This window comes from Canis lupus, chromosome 15, assembly GCF_011100685.1.
Source record: "Canis lupus familiaris isolate Mischka breed German Shepherd chromosome 15, alternate assembly UU_Cfam_GSD_1.0, whole genome shotgun sequence".
NCBI classification, from domain to species: Eukaryota; Metazoa; Chordata; class Mammalia; order Carnivora; family Canidae; genus Canis; species Canis lupus.
In genome coordinates, this window is record NC_049236.1 from 62,919,604 (window position 1) to 62,942,356 (window position 22,753).

A 22,753-nucleotide genomic window follows, 5' to 3' on the forward strand; every position below is an offset into this window, starting at 1 on the left:
CTCATTGTATTTGTACTCAGGAATAAATAACAATAATAAATAATAATGTAATAAACATGGCTTTAAACTAAATTTGAAGAAAGGTAAGTTTCAATGCAAGGTTCTTGAATTGTGTCAAATTATTAATTATTAATAATTATTGCCAATTTATTAATTAGAGCATGGTATTATATAAAGCAAATGCATGAAAAGGAAAGAGGCCTTGGAAAAGTTATACATGTATTTATACTTGTGTACACAAGGGCACACAATCATATATTGGGCAAGTTAAAATACATACCAGAATGGGTGGAGGTAAAACAAAACAAAACAAAACAAAACATTTCTAGAATGTAAAATAAAAGCAATAGACGGAGATGAGAGAGGAAAAACATAAAAGAAAGAGTAGGAGACATGGAGGATTAGCTCAATATTCGAATTACAGAAATTATTAAGAGAGGAAGAAGAATTTGAAATTGATAAAATAATCTTAGAATATAGAAAATCATTCCTATAACAAGAGAGGTTTTTGGAGAAAGGGGGGGGGTCACTGAGCTCCTAACTGAATGAATTAAACATACACACATACACAGACTGAGACATCTTTTAAAATTTAGCATATGAAATGTAATAAAAAGATTATAAGAGCCTTCGGGAAGAAAACAAAAATAATCACATAAAAAGCACACAAAAGGTTATTATCAAAGGCAAAGAATCTGTATCCCAAAAATCATTAGCAATAATGGATTACAGAGGAACCCAAAGCAAGCCTTCAAAATTCCAAGCACAATGGATTTTAATCGAATTCTCATATCTGTCAGTGTGAAGAAAACAGGACATAATAAAGGCTTTTTCAGATGTGTCAGAACTCAGATTTTTGCATTCCATGCCACCATGAGAATGGGCTGCAACAAAACATAAGGAAATGAAGCAAAAGACGTGAGAGTCACAAAAGAGGCACGGGATTCAAGAAAAAACTTCGCACACTAGTGCAACTCCTCGTGTTGCGCACGTGAGGATGGGACGAGGCTGGTGGACGGCTAGAGGGAGAGAGGGATTCGACAAGACGGCCCCCATGGACGGCTTGCAGAAGTCAGAGGCACGATAAGGCAGTTGGGATGTGACCCAGGAGAACACATTTAAGAGTGATGCTGGTGATATTCTCCGTTGAGAAAGAAAAAGATGTATTTTTTTTTTACAGCTAGAATAATTCTAGCATAAATCATCACTTCCAGTGAACAATAGTCACATCGTCACGACACTGTAGAAACTCTTAATATACAAATCAACTCACCTAATTGAAGCATTTACAGAAGCCCTAACCGCCGTCATGGACTCTCACTTAAGTGTTACCAACTTTGGCAATGAACAGGCCGGTGACCGCGGCCAGAAACCAGAGGTGGACCTGAGGACACTTAGGGGGAAACACGGCCACGCTAATGTCCTCCTTTTACAAAATGAGGAGGTAAAAGGTACCTATGGAATTGGAAACAGATGGTTAGACGTTTTTGTTTTTGATTTTTTTTTTTTTTTTACTAATGTTTTTGCTTCTTAAATTGTAATCAGTGGAAAACTAAGAGGAGCCCTGTAATTATTTTGGAAAGTGGGAGGGAAGTGAAATTCATTCTCATTTATCAAAGCAGAGAATCTAAAGGTAATGTTTGAAGTTGATAAATAGCTATTTCACAAGTTGGCTAATCACCAGATGGGGAAAAACCAGCAACGCCTAAAAACGATTAGCTCCATGGCCCAGGGGAGGGATGACAAGCGAGTGGGGCAGGAGGCTGATTGTTGACTTGCATTATGATCCCTCCCCTACGTGTTACCTCTGTAACCCTAGAACGCCAGCTTGGGGGGTCCCCCCACGGCCTGCACTGTTTCTCTCCTTCGTGGAAGCTGCTGGGCAACACCACTTGCATTTTCTAAGCAGAAGAGCTGAGGGCGGACAGTTAACGGTTATTGATCATACTCATTAAGTCAAACATTGAGGTATTAGTTTCCTTTATAACATCCACTGGCTTAGAGGATTTCTTACCTCATTTCAAATCATAGTATTTGGGGGCAAAGCTGGGACTCCTCATTCAGAACTACCTCTATTATGTTCAACTGGCATCTCTTCCTTACCAATGCACAATAAAAGACACCACGGTCAGACAGGTCTACACAAGGATCCTGGGTATCCAGCATTCCAGGTGTTTGACATCACTCAGAGGAAATCAAGAAGGGTGAGAATTGATGGAGAGATACCAGGCACAGGTCCAAGACATTTCACTTGTAGAGGCCCTAATCAGTAGCGTATATTAAAAGTACTATTTTAGGTATCAGGTCTTTGAAAATGTTTCTTGTGATTGTGCAAGTTAATTTTCTTTTGCCAACATTAACTCGTTTAACTTGAAATTGGCAACGACGTATCTGAAAGCATTGGGCAAAGCGAGAGAGAATTCTTGCCAAATCAAAAACCACACGCTTTCTGAGATTTAATTAGTTTTGATTTTTTAGACATTTTATTTATTTGAGAGAACGAAAGCACAAATGGGGGGGTGAGCAGAGGGAGGGAGAGAGAGCGGGAGAAGGAGAGTCCTGGCTAAGCAGGGGCCCTACTGGTGGGGAGCGGGGCCGGGGGGTGGGTGCTGGATCCCAGGACCCTGAGGTCATGACCTGAGCTGAAAATATTTAGCTGACTGAACCACCCAGGTACCCCTTAATTAATTTTATAATTATAAAATGTCCGGGACCGGGTTGGTATGTGGATTCGGTCCAATGACAACCCGCAGAAAACAACTATTCTATGGGGAAAGGGCTTCAGGTTGCCTCCATGTGGGTTTTTCTTTAAAAGTCCAAGTCTATTACACAAGGAAAAGTCCAACCAACTCGTCTCTCAACATCAATCCTGTCCTCTCATTCCACAGGCCGTGAAAAAAAGACTGTAAGAGAAAAGGTTCTGAAGAGCATCCTGTTCACTTCAGCTTCAAAAGGAGCGCGGGAGTTCCTTTCTTATTGGACTCCACTTTTAAGTACTAGGGGTGGACGGGGGCCCCTGGGTGCTCAGTGAAGCACCTGCCTTCTTCTCAGGTCATGAGCCCGGGGTCCTGACTGAGGCTCCTGCTCAGCGGGGAGCCCGCTTCTCCCTCTGCCCTCACCCCTCCCCTGCTTGTGCTCTCTCTCTCAAATAAATAAAATCCCTTTTTTAAAAAAAAATGTATTTGGGTGCACATAATCTATTCTTGAATTATCCTTATTTTTTTATATCTAACTGTGCCAGCACATAAAGACGTGATTAATAAATATTTGATGAATAAATGGCACAGATTTCCACATTTTTGAATGGCTTTATTACAAAACTCTGTATATTTGCTTTATTTGATCTTTTCTTTTTCACTCGGAATTCAGACAAAGATGCCTTCAAATATGTAGATAAAATTAAATTGCGTAATCCTGAAAAAGTTTTCAGCTTTTTTGTGTGTGCAAGACTTTTAGCTTATATGTTTTGAAGAATCTCCAGCATGTCTTTCTAGGCTCTAATCACCCATAATGACTGCTTCACGCTATATTTGAAAAGCCATTTGTGAACTTTGTATTTGTTAGAGCATTTAAACTCCAGTTCTCATTAAATGATGATGAAACACACTTTTATTTTTTGTTTTTTTAAAAGTTATTTTTCAGAAGTATTAAACATCTTTTTTGAGATCTTAAAATCATTTTCCGGTTACCAATCTAAGAGATCCCAATTCTGCAGACATATAGATTTTATGACATATGTTAATAAGAATAAACACAAAACCATGTATTTAACACTATTACCAATACGTGGCCAATATTCAATATGTACTTTGCTTATCTGCTATGTAAGTTTTGCACAGCTTGGACCATGTCAGAGAAATGGTTTTTAATCTTACTCCTTTGTTTTACATTATAAAATGATAGTTTTCTCGGGTTATTAAAGCCTCTGACAGTAAAATATATGGTAGAGGCAAAAATTCCATTCTATGGCTATATAACATTAAAAATTCCCACAAATAAATATCATATATAAGAAATGCAACATTGCAATTTGTGTGTATATAAAAAGAACTAGGATAAGCTTTTATTCAACAGTTATTGCTGTTTGAAAACTCTCAGAAACGAAGTTACTGAGTTGTAGAATATGAACAAAGACACGGGAGAGAAGAGAAACTGGTTAGAAACTGATTTCTGAAAAAAAAAAAGAAACTGATTTCTGTAAGATAGAAAGTTTTGACCTCACAAACCATTTTAAACATATTTAAAATGTGCATTGTTTTACTTTTTATATTTCATTCTTTGAGAAATTAGGTGGTGCAGATACGTAGTGATTTACACAGACTTAACCAAGGCTGCAAAATTTCTCCAGAACGAAACTAGCTTGAGTCACGCACTATTCTAGGACAATCTGACTCAAAATGAATCTAACGTGTGGTCTGCAGAACTGACCCCACACAGTGAGACAAAGCGAGACCCCCGAACATCCCCCAGGAATATGCTCAAGTTTCAAAGGAAATGGCAGTTTCTTCATTCTGTTCGATTGTGAATTAGGTTCTGAGCATGGAGTCTGGTGAGAATGTGAAAGGACAGGCCTCCGGGCCTCGAGGGTGACAAAATATAGAAGAAACACGAAGAACATCTAAATTGGAGGAAGTACAGGTTAGAGGAACAGAGGACATCGCCTAATAGATAAACGATGCTGGGTATTTGTGGCTGCCTTGGAATGTTTTCTTCAAGAATCAATAATTCAAGACTGTAGGAGGAAATTCCCAGGCAGAGGCTACAGATGTCAGAGACAGACAGGAGGGACGGGAGCAGCGCGGACGCAGGCAAAGATCAGCCTGTCCCTGACATTTTGAAAAAAAAAGAAAGAGATGCCTCACCAGAGGAAATGTGGAAGCTTCGCCTGAAACAAAGAGGAACTGAAATTTAAAGCAGAGCATATGTGTAAATGGAGATGTATGCACACGCACACACATGCACACACACATGCACACACATGCACACACGCACACACACACACGCACACGCACACGATGGCCCAATTACAGAAGGAACTGTAGATACGTCTCATTCTAAAGCAGGGTCGTACTTAAATAGCTCACTTGGACATTCCTTCAGGCATTGCCTGGAGATCCTATTAGAGATCTGTTAGGATCTGGGGGAGATCCCATTAGACCAGGGTGCTCTTTTCCCCCCACACAGAAGCTCCAAGCCGGGGATTTGCCCTTCGGCTCCTCTGCCACAGACCTAAGCACACCCAGGGGCGCAGCCCATACACACCGTAGACACTAGGTTCCTTACGGAGCCTTATTTGGGCCCGTGTGTGGGGTGCATTCAAGTCCTGCTAAAATTTGGAAGTGATGAATCATGGAAGGGAAGCCACGAGGCGTCAGCATTGTTATAAATCAGTTTTATTAAAACATGAGCTACGGTCTCTATGGCCATTAAAGAATATTGATGTTCACAAGTGTATGTGAGACTTTCTGCTCCATACCTAATTTTCTTTTGGAGGAGCAGCCGAAGGATTGAGGTGTTTTATTCCACGAGTCCTTCTGCTGAGACCTTAGAGGGCACGTGTTGAATGGATGAGTCTCCAAGCAGGCACGTGGGCAGGAGGGCAGGAGCGCTCCATGATGCATTGCCTGCTGACACGCAGTGACATTTAGGGTCTTAAACAGGGCTCTCTGACTAGCAGAAGCAACAAGGGACGGGATCAGGCGACACAGTAGCATTCTAGGCAAACGTCTCAAAGATGACAAACTTTGCTGGAATATTTAATGTCGTACACAACACAGATAAATCCATTCCCATTAGACGAGGAGGAGAATAAATATCAAGCTGTGTCAACACTTTTTAAGCTAAAGCATTTCAATCAATTGTGTTGGAGACTTCAAATACCTGCTGATATTTTCTGGGTTTTAGCGGGTATTTTCTATTAACAGAACATTACGCTAAAGCTTAAACTTATCTTTGACATTTAGTAATAATATAGCCAAAAAGGCTATGAGTGTCTCATGCCCAGAGTTATTAATTTGTATTCCTGGGAGGAACAATGAGCTATTTATCCAACTCATCTCAATATGTAAAGGATTATTTCTCTTCTTTTATTAAATGCAGATTAACTGAAGAGTTAATCATAAAAAAAAATGGACTAATTTTGGTAACCACCCCATATTCATGTGGAAACCACAGACCATGGAATACTCTATAAAACTGAAAGGATGATGGCTTTCGCCAGCAGTTTCTGCACAATGAGGGGGCTTTAGGATTATTTTCACTGGTGGGGGCTGGGTGCAACACCACATCGTGACCTCCTGTTGGGTTTGAGGACCCCGCTGGGCCACACGACCTAAAGAAAATGCTTAGCAGGTGTATTGGGTTTCCAGGGCTGCCATGATAAAATACTATAGACCGGGTGGCTTAAACAACATACATTGATTTTCTCACATTTTGGAAGATTTCTCACATTTTGGAAGATTTTCTCACATTTTGGAAGTCCCAACCAAGGTGTTGCCAGCTTTGGTTCCTTCTAAGGAGAGATGTCCTTGGCATGCAGATGGCTGCCTTCTCACCATGTCCTCCATGGTCATCCCACAATCTGCGTCAAATGTGTCCTCATTCTTCTCTTTGTATAAGGACACTGGTCACATAGGATCAGGGCCCACCAATATGACCTTATTTTACCTTAATCACCTCTTTAAAGATTCTCTCTCCAAAGATAGTCATATTCTGAGGTACTGGGAATTAGGACTTCTACATCCATGAACTGTGAGGGACACAAGTCAGGCTGTAACAGTAGACACTCACTGAGCTGACGGCACATTATCATGGCATCACAGAATGTAATTCAGATCCCCCCAAAGGCACAAGATGGAGGTCAAAAAGCTCTTCTCAGATGTGTGTTTTCAAGTATATTTAAAATCTCTCTAGATTTCTGCCTTTTAAACATTAAATATCCTTTTTTTAAAAGATTTTATTTATTTATTCGTGAGTGACACAGAGAGAGAGAGGCAGAGACACAGGCAGAGGGAGAAGCAGGCTCCATGCACAAGCCTGACGTGGGATTCGTCCCGGGACCCCAGGATCACGCCCTGGGCCAAAGGCAGACGCTCAACCACTGAGCCACCCAGGGATCCCCTAAACATTAAATATCCTTAAGTATCACTCATAATTGTATACTGAAGAAAGTGATGAAAAAGAGAGCATGTGTTTCCCATTTGTTTCCAAGTTGCTTTCTAATCAGTGCCAACATTAGAAAAATACCCTGATTCAACAGTCTAGTCTGCCACAGTACCTTCCACATGCCTCACAGGCCACATTTTCTGTTATATTTTGCTCCATAAAAAGGGATTCCTCAGTGAAAATAGCTTAATAAACACAGAGCTGCAAAATTTTTAAACATATTTATTTTCCGTATAGTTTATGAAGAGTTTTATTAAATGCTCTCAACCGATATGCATCTCTAAGAGTAATAAAACACATAGCATTATCAAAAATTTATTTATTTATTTATTTATTTATTTTACCAGAACTATATTTTCTTCTGGGCGATAATGTTCTGTGGAGATATTGTCTATATCTGTACCTATATCTATCTCTGTCTACAGATAGGTCTGTATAGGCATCTCTATAGACAGAGATAGATATGCATAGATATAGACAGATACTTAGCAAAAGTAAATAAAGCTACACTATCTTACCGTTTTCGTGAATGTTTCATGTTCTGCACAGCACAACTAATAAATAGGATAACAGGATTCCAAACATTTTTGGTTGGATGGATGAATGAATGGATAAATCAATGGAAACAATAGTGCTATTCCTTTTTGCTAATTTTCTTTGAGATTCTCCTCTTGTAGGTGTTGAAAATCTTGGATATTCATAAAATATATTTGACAATCCATATATTTTGTCAACATAATATTACATTATACTAGGTTTTTTTTTTTCCCTACTAGACAGTGATTTACATATATATATCTACAAATAGTAAAAATAATAGTCTTATCTGATTTGATAGATGAGGTGAAGTAATGCAGATCTATTTGGATTATTATTTTACCTGATAGACTGGTGGATTAATTTTTAATGGCAAAGATAGACATTAAAGGTTGTAAAAGGTTAGACAGTAATCAAAAAATGCATATTTAAACAGATGAATTCTATTTAGGAATCTGCCAAGAACTGCTTTTACTCTTGCATAATATTAATAGAAGGCATGCCTGCTATTGCAATCAATTCTAGTAGCCATTAAGAGAATTATTGTAGGGTAAAAATGAAGTCATAACGCCAAAGGTTGGTGTACTCGGCAATCATCTGAAATAATAAAACCTGACTGGCTTTGCAAGAGCAACATATATAAATCTGAAACAAATGGAACAATTTTTAAGTTTATAAAACACTACGTGTTTTAGAAAATCCTCTACGATAAATACTATTTAAATGGCGTGACCAATTTTCTTTCACATATAGTAAAAGATACAAGCTAATGCTGCATTAGGACATAATTGCTGTTTGTAGAAAAGCACAACAAAATTTTAATATATTTATACTCCCTATGCTCAATTCAAAAGGCAATTGAGAATTATAGAAAGGCAGTGCCATTTAAAAATAATGTTGATAAAAATGGTTAAATTATGCAATATTATTTTTTTATTTTTTTAAATTATGCAGTATTATTAAGGTATAGGTATATTTTTCTTAATTACTACTTTACTTCTACTTAAGTATTATGTACATAATGCAGAACAGTTAAATGCATGTCACATTTTAATTTGAATTCACAAATTAGAAAATGTCCTTATATTAATGTCTTAAAGTACTTTATTAGTCACCAGTCTTTGTCGTGGCCTCAGTAACAAACAAGTCTTTTGATTATCAGCGGTATGTAATGCTACACATTTTATAGCTTCTTTTTTGCAGTTCACCATAAATGAATAATTTTGTTTTAACAAGATGATCTCCTTGGAGATTGCTTATTTCTTAGGCATTTACCTATAATTAAGAGGAGTTTCCACCAGAGGGAGGATGATGCTTCTATTTTGCATGCAAGTGAGCTAAGTTATACAATGGTGAGATTGGAAGTCTATTTGACGTACTTTCATGAAAATATTTCTTATAAAATAAAATATTATTTTAACAACTTTAAAGACCATTACTCCCCCATATGTATCAAATACGCAAATATCTTATCAGGTATGGAAAATTTTTACTAAAATTTAAAAATGTGATTATTTTTAAATAATCATAAAAATTATTAGCATTATTATTGCGATTTGTCTTACAGTGTACAGTCCTATGCTTAAATTTCAAATACTTGCAATACTAACTCAAGGAAGTTTTAGTAGTATATCTATATTGGATTAAAAAATTAACGAGAATCCAACCAAGGACCGTGTGCCCGACCAAGCATCTGTAGTTCATCGTTGAGCGTTTCAAGTAATAAACAGCTTATGGGGTGAGGTGTCACCAACAGCCTGGAGAATGGAAGGAGGTCACAAAAGTCTCAAAGGGCTTCATCACGACCTATGGGGAGGTGATCACGCAACACTTTCATTCATCAAATAAGAAAGAAAAAACTCCTTCTTGTTTTTTGCAATCCTTCCATTTCCTACTCTTGGTCCCAGATAACATTTGAGTTTTACAATATTTCCTCTGCTCTAAAATTTTCTTTTCATGGAAGTTGACAGAATTTTCTTATGATTCTCTCTTCTACCTTAGTCTTGAGAAAATCACCATGCCATAGTAACTGCTGGCAACTCAGGACCGTTCCCCCTTCTATGTTTTCTAGTGTGTTGCGGGGCAGTGAGGCTCTGACCTACTTTTCCAGAGTCCCTGCCAGCGTGATTCCATACTAGATTCCACTCAGCCAAGACTCACACTGTATTTGGAATTCAGAAGAGGAACAGTAGCAGCATTTTTATTTCTCTAGCAGAAGCAAGCCAGCTCAAGATCATTGTTATATGTGAAATTTTATATTTGTTCCTCTGGATTATCGTTTCCTGAAAGTCACTCATCTCTAGTTTATTTTGGTGCCTATCGTCTCACTCCCTGCCAGCTAGCAAACACACGTATCTGGTATCTGCCTTCTTTGACTTTTGTTTCTTCAACACTTTCAGTAATATGGCAATATATATGAAATTACACTGAAATACCTGGAGTGATTCATGCATTTCTAACTGAGCCCTGTCAAGAAAGTCCTCATGTACAGACAGGGAAAAATGAGTTCCATTGGGACTAGTATTTCTGTGTGACGGCATGAAAATCTCATTATTTCAAAAATAGAACAAAATCATTTTGTTCCCCCTTTAACCTAAGAATCAGTACAATAGACTATTGATTTCAATGACCTTTTATACAAATATCTGTTGGTAGTAAATAGATATAAATTTGCTTTGATATAGTTTGGGAGCTTAAGGAACTAGAGTGACAAGAAAATGTGAGAATTGAAATGAATTTAAATGAAGTATAATAAAGTTCATATAGGAATTTTGTTACACATCCCTCATTTACGATGACCTTCAATAGTGAAAGATAAATGGATGAACATTAGCAGACTGCTGTGCCTGGGAAAAACATGTACTTTTTTCTTTCTTCCATTCTTTGCCTACCCATATGATAGACCTACCCCCCCTTTCCTCTTTCTTTTCTTCTTTTGATCCTTACGCTACTCTTACTCCAGCTAATATAAGGTGTCGTTCTATAAACCGATCAGAAAACATGAAGATCTTTTGTTAAATAGATTATATGCGGTAGTGCTACTTCATTTTTACTGCTGAAGCAATACTGTAAGCAAAAAGGGTTAGGGATCCCCCCCAAAAGAAAGACGAGACTCAGCTTTCATGACACAGGAGAAGCCATTTTAGGCCTCCAGCTATTTTCTGTGATCTCTGCCCTACTGGCTCAAGCACAACTTCTTGGGCAACTTCCTAGGGGGTGTCAGAACTACAAAGAAATGCCAAAACCTCAGTAGTTAAGGATTCTAAGGCAAGAAGGGACATGCAAAAGCTAAGATCTCTAGAAATAGCCTAACCATATCAGAGATCAGCAATCAGTGGTAAGACTCACAGGGTTGTTTCAAAAGTAAGCAAGACCCTACCTTCCTTCCTTATTGAGAAGGGGAATCAAGACCCCATCTAGTTTATACAGGCTCTGGAAGTAACATAGCTCCCTCCCCCTGTCCTTAGTTACCTCTGCTTCATTATCATGTTAAAATCTCCCTGCAAGGGGAGCACCCAACCTTCATCAATACAACGTAGGACATAGGTCTGGCACATTTTATAAGCACACCTGCCTGCCTGCAGGCCATGACCTCATGGGTGGGGGATCAAGCCCCAAGTGGGGCTCTGTACTCAGTAGGAAGTCGGCTTGAAGATTATCTCCCCCTGTCCCTCTACCACCAGCTCCTGCTATCTCTGTCTCTCTTTCAAATAAATAAATAAATAAATAGATAGATAAATAAAAAGATAGATAAATAAATAAATAAATAAATAAATAAATTTAAAAAGTATATGACATTATACATAATATAATATATATATAAATATGCATAAAACGTAAACATGTGTGTACATATATTTAAGAAGAGAGAGTGAAGAGAGAGGCTTCTCGTCTTATTTAGCTTCTGGTTCTGAAACTTTCATTGTCTTTTTAAACAAAATCTTTCATTTGATCAGAGTACCTGTGAAATACTCTCCAGTATATGTTTCCTAATTAAAAAGTCCGATAGCAAATTTATAATCGCATGTTTACCATTGCTTTTATAATCGCTTAAAGCTTCATCTAATTTTTTAGAAGTATTTTCATATACATGGTTCTTTTTTGCTGCAGTCACTTGGCTATTCTTGGTCTAAAATGGTTCATATAAATTTTAAAAACAGTTTGTCAATTTCCACAAAAGCACATCTAGGATTTCGACTAAGATATCATTTATTTCAAAAATTAATTATTTAAATTTTAATTCCAGTATACTTAGCATACAGTGTTAGTTTTGGATGCACAGCCATAGTGACTCAACGATTCTATACATTACTTGATACTCATGGTAAGTGTACTCTTTAATCCCCATCACCTATTTCACCCATCTCCCCACCCCCTTCCCTCTGGTAGCATCAGTTTGTTTTCTATAATTAAGAGTCTTTTTTTATGTCTCTTTTATTCTTTGTTTGTTCCCGAAGATCAATTTTGATGCTCTCTATTCATAGACATAGTACTTACCCTTACTTATTGAAGTATTTCTTGCTTTCAATATTTTATGTTTTCTCTGTAATAGCCTTGTGTGTGTGTACACACACATACGTTTAAAGATTTATTTATTTATTTTTAGAGAGGGGAGGACGAGGAGGGAGACAATCTCAAGCAGACTCACCACTGAGCAAAAAGGTCAACTCGAGGCTCCATCTCATGACCGCAGGGTCATGACCTGTGCCAAAATCAAGAGTTAGAAGCCCAACTGAGTGAGCCACCTGGAGCCCCTGGTCTTATATATTTTTAATAAAATTCATTACTAGATATATGATATTTCTTTAATCTATTAGAGAGATAACACTTGAACTTTTATTTTCCTTTATGTCTTATAAATAAAAAATAAAATTAGCTTTATAATGAAATTATATAAGCAGACTTTCTTAAATTCACTTATTCTAAAAGTTTACTTCCAGATTACTTCATATTTTCAATATACATTCACATTGCCTATGAATAAACAGTTTAATGTCTTCCACTCTTATTGTTACTTTTATTTAATTTTGGGGACTTACTGTATTTCTGAACAGTTGGATGGAATGCTGAATGTAAGTCATCATAACAGGCATCCTTGTCACATACTCATTCTCAAAAACAATGTGGTCAACATTTTACCAATAACAATATTTGCTATAGATACTTTTGTAGAGGAATTTTATCAGATTAAAGAAATTTTCAAACTTGATCACTAATTTCTGAAACTTTTTGTGAGAAAGGGACATTGGAATCGATTAAATAAATTTAACATGTGATTGTGTGTGTGTGTGTGTGTGTGTGTGTTATAAACAAAACCAACTTTTAAATGTTAAAGTTCCTTTTATTTACTGGAATTGATTCAACTTTGTTGTGATATACTCTGCGGTCTAAAACATACATATTGGACTGATTTTATTATTTATTGGGCATTTTCCAATTACTGTTATGAATGAGAAGAGCCTATTAATATCCTTGTCATACTATTTTATCAGAGTATTGATGGACATATAAATTGGGGAGTGTCCTTTCTTTGTCTTATCCAAAGTGTTTAAATAAAGTCAATATTATTTTTATTTTTTCTTAAGTATCAGGGCCTAGATCTTCTTTCAATTGCATTGCTTAAATTTTCCATTTTTTAAATCAACTTAAGAGCTTGTTGTTGTTTCAGTATTTGTCTATTTTAGCTTATTAATGATACTCAAATGTATTAACTGAAAGATGTTCACTTCATTATATTTTTAATTTCTGTTGGCTATGTTATAATGCCTCCTCTTTTATTCATGATATTCTTTATGTATTCACTCTGTTTCGTTTCAGGTTATCATTTGTTTTAGTATTAGCAAAGACTCAACTTTAGTAATCTTCTCAATTGATTTTTAAAATCTTACATTTTTTACTTTATGCTCATATCTTTATCATTTCTTTCTTCTTTGGGTTTGATGTGCTCTTTTCTTTTAATTCTTGAGACAGATGGTTTGATCACTGATAATTCTCATTTTCTTCTTTTTTGGTGTATGTATCTCAAGCTAAAGATTTCTAAGAATTGACTTCACTCCATCCCATAAGCTATGATATTTACTATTTTTATTATCTTTTAGTTTCATAATGTTTTTACTTCCTTTGTGATCTCTCTTCTGACCTTTACATTATATAGCCGTAAATATATATATTAAAGTTTAAACCTGTAGGGGATTGTAATGTAATCTTAAGTATTGATTTCTGGCTTACTTATACCATGATTAGACAGCTTGTGATGATTCAGGTAGGACACTGGTGTAGTGATTAAGTAAAATGCTACAAAGAGATCAGTAAGGTAAGAAATCTGTGAATATTCAACTTAGTAAATATGGAGTGTAATGTTGAGCTTAACACAGCTATCCCAAGGCAGTGATTGGAAAGAATTGTTATTACTTGCAACAGAACTAACCTTATTAAGAGTAATATAATTACTCATTTTTTGGTCAAAATTCTTTTTTATCATATTTCAAGTCAAATTTAAGCTTTAAAAACATATCAGTTCAAAGGATCTCTTCATTTTTCTTTATCACTACTTGGAAGAAACAGAAATTTAGAAAAAATGTTTAATTTCATCCTTTTGATTGAGACTTCCCAGATTGGATAATAGGAGCATCTAGTACTTATTTTATTCCAATAGCACAAAGATAATAAGCTATAGTTAAGTTTCTAAGTTAAAGATCTGTCTTGTGGTGCCTGGTGGCTCAGTCAGTTAAGCATCTGATTATTGATTTCAGCTCAGGTCATGATCTCAGAGTTGTGAGGTCAAGCTTCAGGTAGGGCTCTAGGCTCAGTATGGATTCTCTTCTCCCTCTCCCTCTGTCTCTCCTCGCCTCCACTCACACATGTGCACGTTCTCTCTCTCTCTCTCTAAAAAAAATAAAATAAAAATAAAAAAATACAAATAAATAAAAAATAAATAAAGATGTGGTTTTTTTTTTTAATTTTGTTTCCTAGTTTTAAAAATATTTAATTGGAACTTTTTTAAGATCTAGAAATGACCATTTGTTTTGTAATATTAATTTACATTTCCAGTCATTGTTTTTCTATATTAATCATTTTTCTATGCAACATTCATGATTTAACAAATTCACTGAAAACTTTACTCCTATTCTTTTTATTTCCAAGTTTTTATTTAAATTCCAATTAGTTAACATACAGTGTCATATTAGTTTCAGGTGTAGAATTTACTGATTCATCACTTATGTACAACACCCAGTGGTCATCACAAGAGCCCTCCTTAATACCTATCACCTATTTAACCTATCTCCCCACCCACACCCACACCCCCAGTAACCCTCAGTGTGTTCTTTTAGAGTGAAGAGTCTGCTTTATGATTTGCTTCTCTATTTTTTTTTCTTCTCCTGTGTTCAGACAAACTCCGATTTTTAAGTAGCTCAGCACCTCACTCAAATCTTCATAATGCACAGAATCAATCAAGTAGTTTCTTCCATGAAGAAGATGATTTTCTTTGACCCAGTGCATGATATATAATACTTAATATCAATATTATTAATATTAATATCCCACTTTCCACTAGGTCTTTAATAGTCTAATAAATGTTTAAATGAAATTTAATTTCAAGTTAATAAGACTTAAAAGTAATGTTAATATTTTTATTTATTCAGAGAAAAGTAAAATAAATTGGTACATGTGGTATTCTTTCAAGAGAAGGTCTGCCAATGATTAGTGATTTCACCTGATGGGAACTGTCACAGTCAGAAAATTAAAAATAAACATTTTTACTTATTTATTTATTCTTTTATTTATTAAGATTTATTTATTTATTCATGAGAGACACAGAGAAGGAGAGAGGCAGAGATACAGGCAGAGGGAGAAGCAGGCTTCATGCAGGGAGACTGATGCGAGACTTGGACTTGATCACACCCTGAGCTGAAGGCTCAACCACTGAGCCATCCAGGTGTCCCAAAATGGTTACTTTAAATGAGATTCCAACTGAATGAACTTGAAAGATTTTGGTAATATGTTCTATTTCTAGAAATAGTGTTTCTATTTACCTTGTACTTCTATTTGTGTTAAAGTATTCAAAGTAGTATGTCAAAAGTATGATATTAAAGTGACTTTTTTAAAAAAAATTTGAAGTATACTCCCATTGGATCATAATTCTTTACTAGAATGAATTAAATTTTTTATTTAAAAATACTGAAGTATTTCCAGGTTAAGAGTTCACACATGCAAATACATACAAAGTAACACTATTATATTTTCATTAGTATTTGATCATATACTTCCATTAAAGGTATTATTGTTTGGGGGGCTATGAAAGGAAGTGGTACACTTTAAAATTAATTAATGTAGGCATTTTTATTTCCTCTTTTTTTAATGAAACATAATGAATTTTCTATTCCAACGATTCCATTTCATTAGATAATTAATATAAATACTATAGTTATCAAATCAAGGAAACACAGCTGTTTATTCTCACAACTTCAGATTAATGTTCCATACACACATTCTGACCATGATTAATGTATTATAAGCCTTCAAATGATTTAAATTAAGTTACATTTATATTAAGTAAATCTGATCTCAGTGTCTCATCACAACTGGGAAGACCACTAACACTCAGTCCACAGGACAAAGACTCCTATTTGGACAGAATTAGCAATACATACTCAGGGAAGGTTTAGAAAGTGTCTGCAATCTATTCTCACATAAAATATTGAGATTCTATTCTGAAGTAATCTGAAGATGAAAATGGAACAGCCAGTAAATGAAAGCCTCAACAAAAAGTAGGTACTGAGGAGAGTGTATGAAATGACATCAATGTTCTGCTTACTTCAAATTGAACAATAACTCTAAAAATACTATTACATAGCAATTAGAAGTTTACTCTCAAATGTGCATTCTTTGAAATAATCATATCCAAAAATAAGATTGGGATAAAAGAAAATAATGTGTTATTATACGCATTACATCTCACAATATGTTATGTATATGGATAATTACAATATAACATATAATCATCTTATAGAATATGACTATATTAAACATCATTCATATTTTTAAAGAAATAAGAAACTACTTATATATATATATTTTAAATGACCATATACAATTGTTAGGAAGAGTATGGAAAACAATTTTTTTTTGGAAAAAATTTTTATCATAAAAGCTTTGTGATCAATTTTTTTTTATTATTCCTTATAACTGCTGCAGTATAGCTGATGCATGGGAAAGCATTTCCTTTACGTGGCATTTTTCTTCCCGAGATTGTCACAGCATCACTAAACAGATACTGTACCTACTAACTCTCTTGATTTCAGCTCAGATTGTGATCTCCGGGTCCTGAGAACAAGAGCTGTGACTGGTCTGTGCCCCGGGGGGAGTCTGCTGGAGATTCTCTCCCCTTCTGCCCCTCCCTCACTCTCTCAGTCTCAAATAAATAAATCTTAAAAAAGGTTAATGTTTCATGGTACTGAATGTAGCTTAGATACTGACTTTACCAGTAATGAAAAACTGTGCACTTAGTCTGGCTGCAAAACTGAATTAATTAACTCTTTTTTCCATGAAACACTTACATATACAGAATATGACCTAATAAAGAGATGTGCACATCTTTAAGTTTCTAACACATGTTGATCCTTATAATAAGCTTTCAGCATAATTATGTCACCTAATCAGCACTGAGAGACATTATTCCCATTTTAAGTTTGAGAAAACTGAGGCTAGAATATTTGCATAGTTAACCCAAATCCACACAATTAACTAAATTTCATGACTATGCCGCATAGCCAGTTATTTAAGGCTTTACAACTCATGGTCTTCTTACTATTATACTGTAGCATCCCTATTAATTATAAAGGATTAAACAAGTCCTTGCATAATCTGACAGGAACTATTTAATAATTCTTCCATGGAGATAAAATAATTATTTAGAAAATAAATAATTTCTGCTTTAACTGCAGCTCATATTGTCCTTTTTTCTCCTCTTCAGAAATGAAAATAATTCATTTTGAATCATTTAAAGCCATCTTCATATAAAGTGTCCATATTTTTCTAGAAACCGTTATCCTTCATTCTCTTTTCTAGCTTCGAAACATGCATTGTCTTTGTTCATAGATGTGATTTTAACTGTGTATGCACAGGCAATTTTCAATATGTGTTTCTCCTCTAGGCAGTCTCAAATTTATTTATATATCCTGGGTAATTGGTGCTATAAACTTCATTATTCATTCTGTTAATTCATGCCAAAATGATTCTTATGTGTGTATACATCTTGGCCCTGCAGATTTTTAATTAATTTCATTGCCATCAAGTAGCATTTTTATAATGCATCCTGTATACTTTGTAAGGCTGCAATTTTTCAGTCTGCCAAATGTGTTGTTTTTTTCTCTCTCTCTTTCTCACTCTGTGAGGGCAGGCTTCCTCTGGAGCCACATAATATCACTGTGTTGATTGGAAAGGAAATTATATACAAATCAAACACTTTATGTTAAGATGAATGCATAACTAATTTTAAGTCATAGAAATTCTACATGGTCTGACAAGATGTTGCAAAAGCACATAATCCTTATTCCTTTCCCCAAACAGAACTTGGAGAGACCACGGAAGTCAGAGACACATATGGATGAAAACCATGACAAAAAAACACAATGTAAGACCTTCTAGAAGACAGAAGGCCTCTCTCTGTGTTTGGTGTCAGCAGAGGCTTTGGCTTGGCGTACTGGGCTCCAGTTCTAGCAGTGAAATATAATGCTCCTGTATCTCAAGATTACATTGGCTGGATGATTTCTTATCCTTTCCACACTTCATAAGAACGATGTCAAGAACTGAGGAGGGTCTTTGACCTACTTACACAGTAGCTCCTCACAATTTTATGGATAGTTACAGAAGACCTAACTCTGGGCCAGAAACACAGGTTAGTTTATTACACAGCAGTAGGAGCAGCCAGAGAATAATAATCTTCTTGCTCTTTCCCCAAGCCCTGATTCACATAGGGCAGCATGGCAAGGGCTCAGTGACATAACAAGAGCAGGTGATGTCTGCATAACTGTGTGTTGCGTGACAGGGAGGAGACCTGAGCTGAGGACACCTGCATCTTCTGTAACGGGCTACAAGCAAACCTTCCCTTTCCCAGGGTGGGAGCATTAACTCGTATCTTTGAAGACTGTTAGTAAATCTCCTTTTGCTTTGAAGAGAGACACCCTCTCTCTCTCCCTCTTCAAAGACTGTTCACCATACAGGTATCCTTGGAAAGGCCATCCAGAACAAGACCACGCAGTGTCTTCACTCAAAAGACATCATAAATGTGAGTGACTCATGTAGATCTGTACCCAGAAGAATAGTAGGGGAAGTTCAGGATGACAGGGTAACATCAGGGTGGAACCAGAGTCTAACATGGATGAAAGTAGATTATAAATAATATAAATACATTATCCACTCTTAAGTGGTTCCTTGTCAACACCTTCCTATTCATACAGAAGTTGGAGCCATTATATCTGCAGAGAGCAGCTCTAGGAAATATTAAGGAGTATAAAATTAAGGAATATAAAAAGAAAAGCTGGCAATTCAAGTCAAAAGTAAACAAGAGTAGCGATATTAATATCAAACAAAATAGAATACAAGAAGTAAAACAGTGAAAGGGAAGACGGAATTTTAAGAGAAGCAGTAGATTAAGAAAATATAACAGTAATCGATCTACACACTCTTTTCTATAAAATAGAAAATAAGAATATTTAGTTAGTGCATACAATATGTCTGGTCATGGTATAAACTCCTTAAAAGTTTAATAATTTCAGAAATCTCATGAAGTAGGTGACAAAAAACCACAAAGAGTTAAACATTTTGTTCAAGATTACAGTTAATAAATATTATTTGCTAGATAATCACTTTTAAAACTAGTCAAACCTTTTAAATCTCACAGTAAAGTGCCTATAATTAGCCACTCATTAAATGTTAGCTCTAATTATAGGATTATTTAGTGTAGTACACTAATGCCTAACATAACTAGAAACATAGTGAAGATACTTTGATCAGAGTTATGAAATAATTAACTATTTTTAAAAAGAAATAATTTCATTTTTTTCTCTTGGCAGGATTAGTTTCAGCTTACTTTTTTTAAATTTATGTAGAGCTTTATTTGGGTCATTACTTCTTGGTTGTACTGCTTTGTACATAATAAATTTGAATCATCATATTCATTAAATTCCTCTATCCCTCTCCCTTGTTACCAATTAAAATAGACACATACTTCACTTATCACACCTAATGCTAAAAGCTGCTGTTAAAAATTGCACCTGAGACTCATACTTCTTTTAAAAATTCTGTTGTGAATATATAAACTTATATTCATACTAAAATTAATTTTAAAATATGCCAGCTTAGTTTAAATCTTATTGCAACTATAGATAGGATTCTTAAAACGGTTTTTAATCAACAAGATTTAAAATAAAATCTTGTGAATTCCCTATTTTTATAACTGAAAAAGACTTAAAAAAGAAAATTATTTAACCAGGACATGAGTTGCTTTTAAAAAGTCTCTAGGCCTTTTTATAATTTGAGATATAAAATCCATTCCCAGTCATTGCATGCTTAAGGGTGAATTTCCCATTGATCTTTAGCATATCATGATATTACTAGAATTTGTAAAAAATAAAAGAATAAGAGCCAAATCTTCATTTATCTTTAATTGTCATTAATTCAAAATTCTACCCATTAAGAGAAAAAAAAAACATGATGATTTCCATAAATACAAAATAATCATGTGACAAAATTAAAAATTAAATACACATCATGATAAACATTAAATAGTGAAGGACAGAGAACTTCTTCAGCTTGGTAAAGAGTATGTTCAAGAAACCTGCAACTAATACCATCATTGGAGGGGGAAATGTGAATGCTGGCCCCCCAAGATAAAGAATAATGTGAGGATGTCTGCTCTTACCATTTAACAGAACATTCTGTGAGAGCTTTTAGCCAGAGAAATGAGTCAAGAAAAAGAAATAAAGGTATCAGGATTAGAGAGGGAAAGGGAAAACTCTCTTTATTTGCGGACAATGTGATCCTGTTTATAAAATGTCCTAAGGAACACAAACACACACACAACTACAAAGTCACAAGGACACGAAATCAACATACAAAAATCCATGATAATTCTATACTACTGATGGACAATCCGAAAACGTAATCAAGAAAACAATTCCGGTCACAAAAGTATCAAAATAATGAGATATTTATACACAAATTTAACCAACCAAGTACACATTGACACCACAAAATACTGGTAGAAGAAACCGAAGCTCTCGATAAATTGAGAGATAATCCATGTCACAGATTGGAATCCTCAACGCTATAAAGATGGCTGTTCCCTCCAAATTCATGCATAGATCCTAAGAAATACTTATCAGAGAAACAACAGGTGCTTTTTCAGAAGCAGACTCTAAATTTTACGTACAAAGGACCTGGAATAGCCAAAGCAATGCTGAAAAAAAAAAAAAAAAAAAACAAACCCAAAGTCAAACAGCTTACATTTCCTGATTTCAAGAACTACTATAAAGCTACAGCACTCAAAACAGTGTAGTGCTGATTCAGACACTTCCGATCAAGGGAACAAAAATGAGAGCCCAGATATAAGAACTTACGTATGCTGCTATGCAAATCCTATATTTATAATCACCTGATTTTCATTTAGCTGAGTACAGTCGACACACATATTACTTTAGTTCCGGATGTACATAGTGATAGAACAAGTCTCCCCGTTGAGCTGTGCTCACCACACGCGTAGCCACCATCTGTCCCCATCCAGTGGTATTTTAATATCATTGGCTTTATTCCTCATGCTGTACCTTTCATTCTGAAGACTTATTCAATCCATAACTAGAAGCCTTCATCCCCCACACCCCTTCGCCCATTTTGCCCTCCTCCACCCCTCTTCCCTCTGGCAAATACCAGTCTGTTCTCTTTATTTATAGGTCTCATTCTGCTTTTTATTCATTTGTCTTGTTTCTTGTTTTTATATTTTTTGGTCTTTGTTTTTGGTCTTGTTTTTTAGATTCCACATATAAGTGAAATCATACGGTATTCTTCTTTCTCTGACTTATTTCACTTAGTGTGTTGTCATAAGTGATAAGATCTCACCTCTTTTATGGCTGAGTAATACTCCATTGTACACATACACCACATCTTCTGTATCCATTCATCTACCAGCGGACACTTAGGCTGCTTCCATACCTCGGCTGTTGTAAATAATGCTCCAATAAACACAGGGGTGCATATATCTTTTCAAATTAGTGTTTTTGTTTTCTTTGGGTAAATACCCAGGAGTAGACTTATTGGACCATATGTCATTTCTATTTTTATTTTTAATTTTTAATTTTTAATTTTCTTGAGGAGCCACTATACTGTTTTCCACAATGAATGTACCAATTTATATTCCCCCCAGTAGGTTCCTTTTTCTCCACACTCTTGCAAACTGTTCGTTCTTGTCTCTTTGATTCTAGCCATTCTCATTGGTGTAAGGTGATTTTATGGTTTTGATTTGCATTCATGGTCAGTTGATTTTTTAGAAAGATGCTATATCACACAAAATGTAAGCATTATTTAAAATAGACCACACACCAAATTTAAGAACTAAAACTATACAGCACTTGGGAAAAAAAAAAAAAAACAGCATGCATAAATTTTATGATTTTAGATTAGGTAATTACTTCTTAGCTATACAATGAAAAACATTATAAACAAAAGAAACAATTAATAAATCAGACCTCATAAAACTTAAAAATTGTTACTTCAAAAGACACCATTGAGAATATGAAAAGAGGTCACAGACTGAAAGAAAGTATTTGCAAACCTTCTCTCTGATATAGGTAAGTAGAAAATATAAAGAAATCTTACAAATCAATAATAATATGACAAATAATCCAATTGAAATTGGCCAAGGGTTGGAATATGTATTATTTTAAAGAAGCTATTTGAATGGCCAATAAGCACAGGTAAAGATGCTCAAGTTTATTGGCCATAAATGCAAATTACAAGTACAATGAGATATCACTTCACAGCCACTAGGATGTCTATT

The 22,753-nt window shown here is 35.3% G+C and overlaps 1 protein-coding gene across 3 annotated transcripts in view; it reads right to left on the reverse strand.

Annotated features, from left to right (window-relative positions):
- SPOCK3 (SPARC (osteonectin), cwcv and kazal like domains proteoglycan 3) overlaps positions 1-22,753 on the reverse strand; it is a 404,892-nt gene that overhangs the window by 38,159 nt on the left and 343,980 nt on the right. The gene's annotated exons all lie outside the window — the stretch shown is intronic.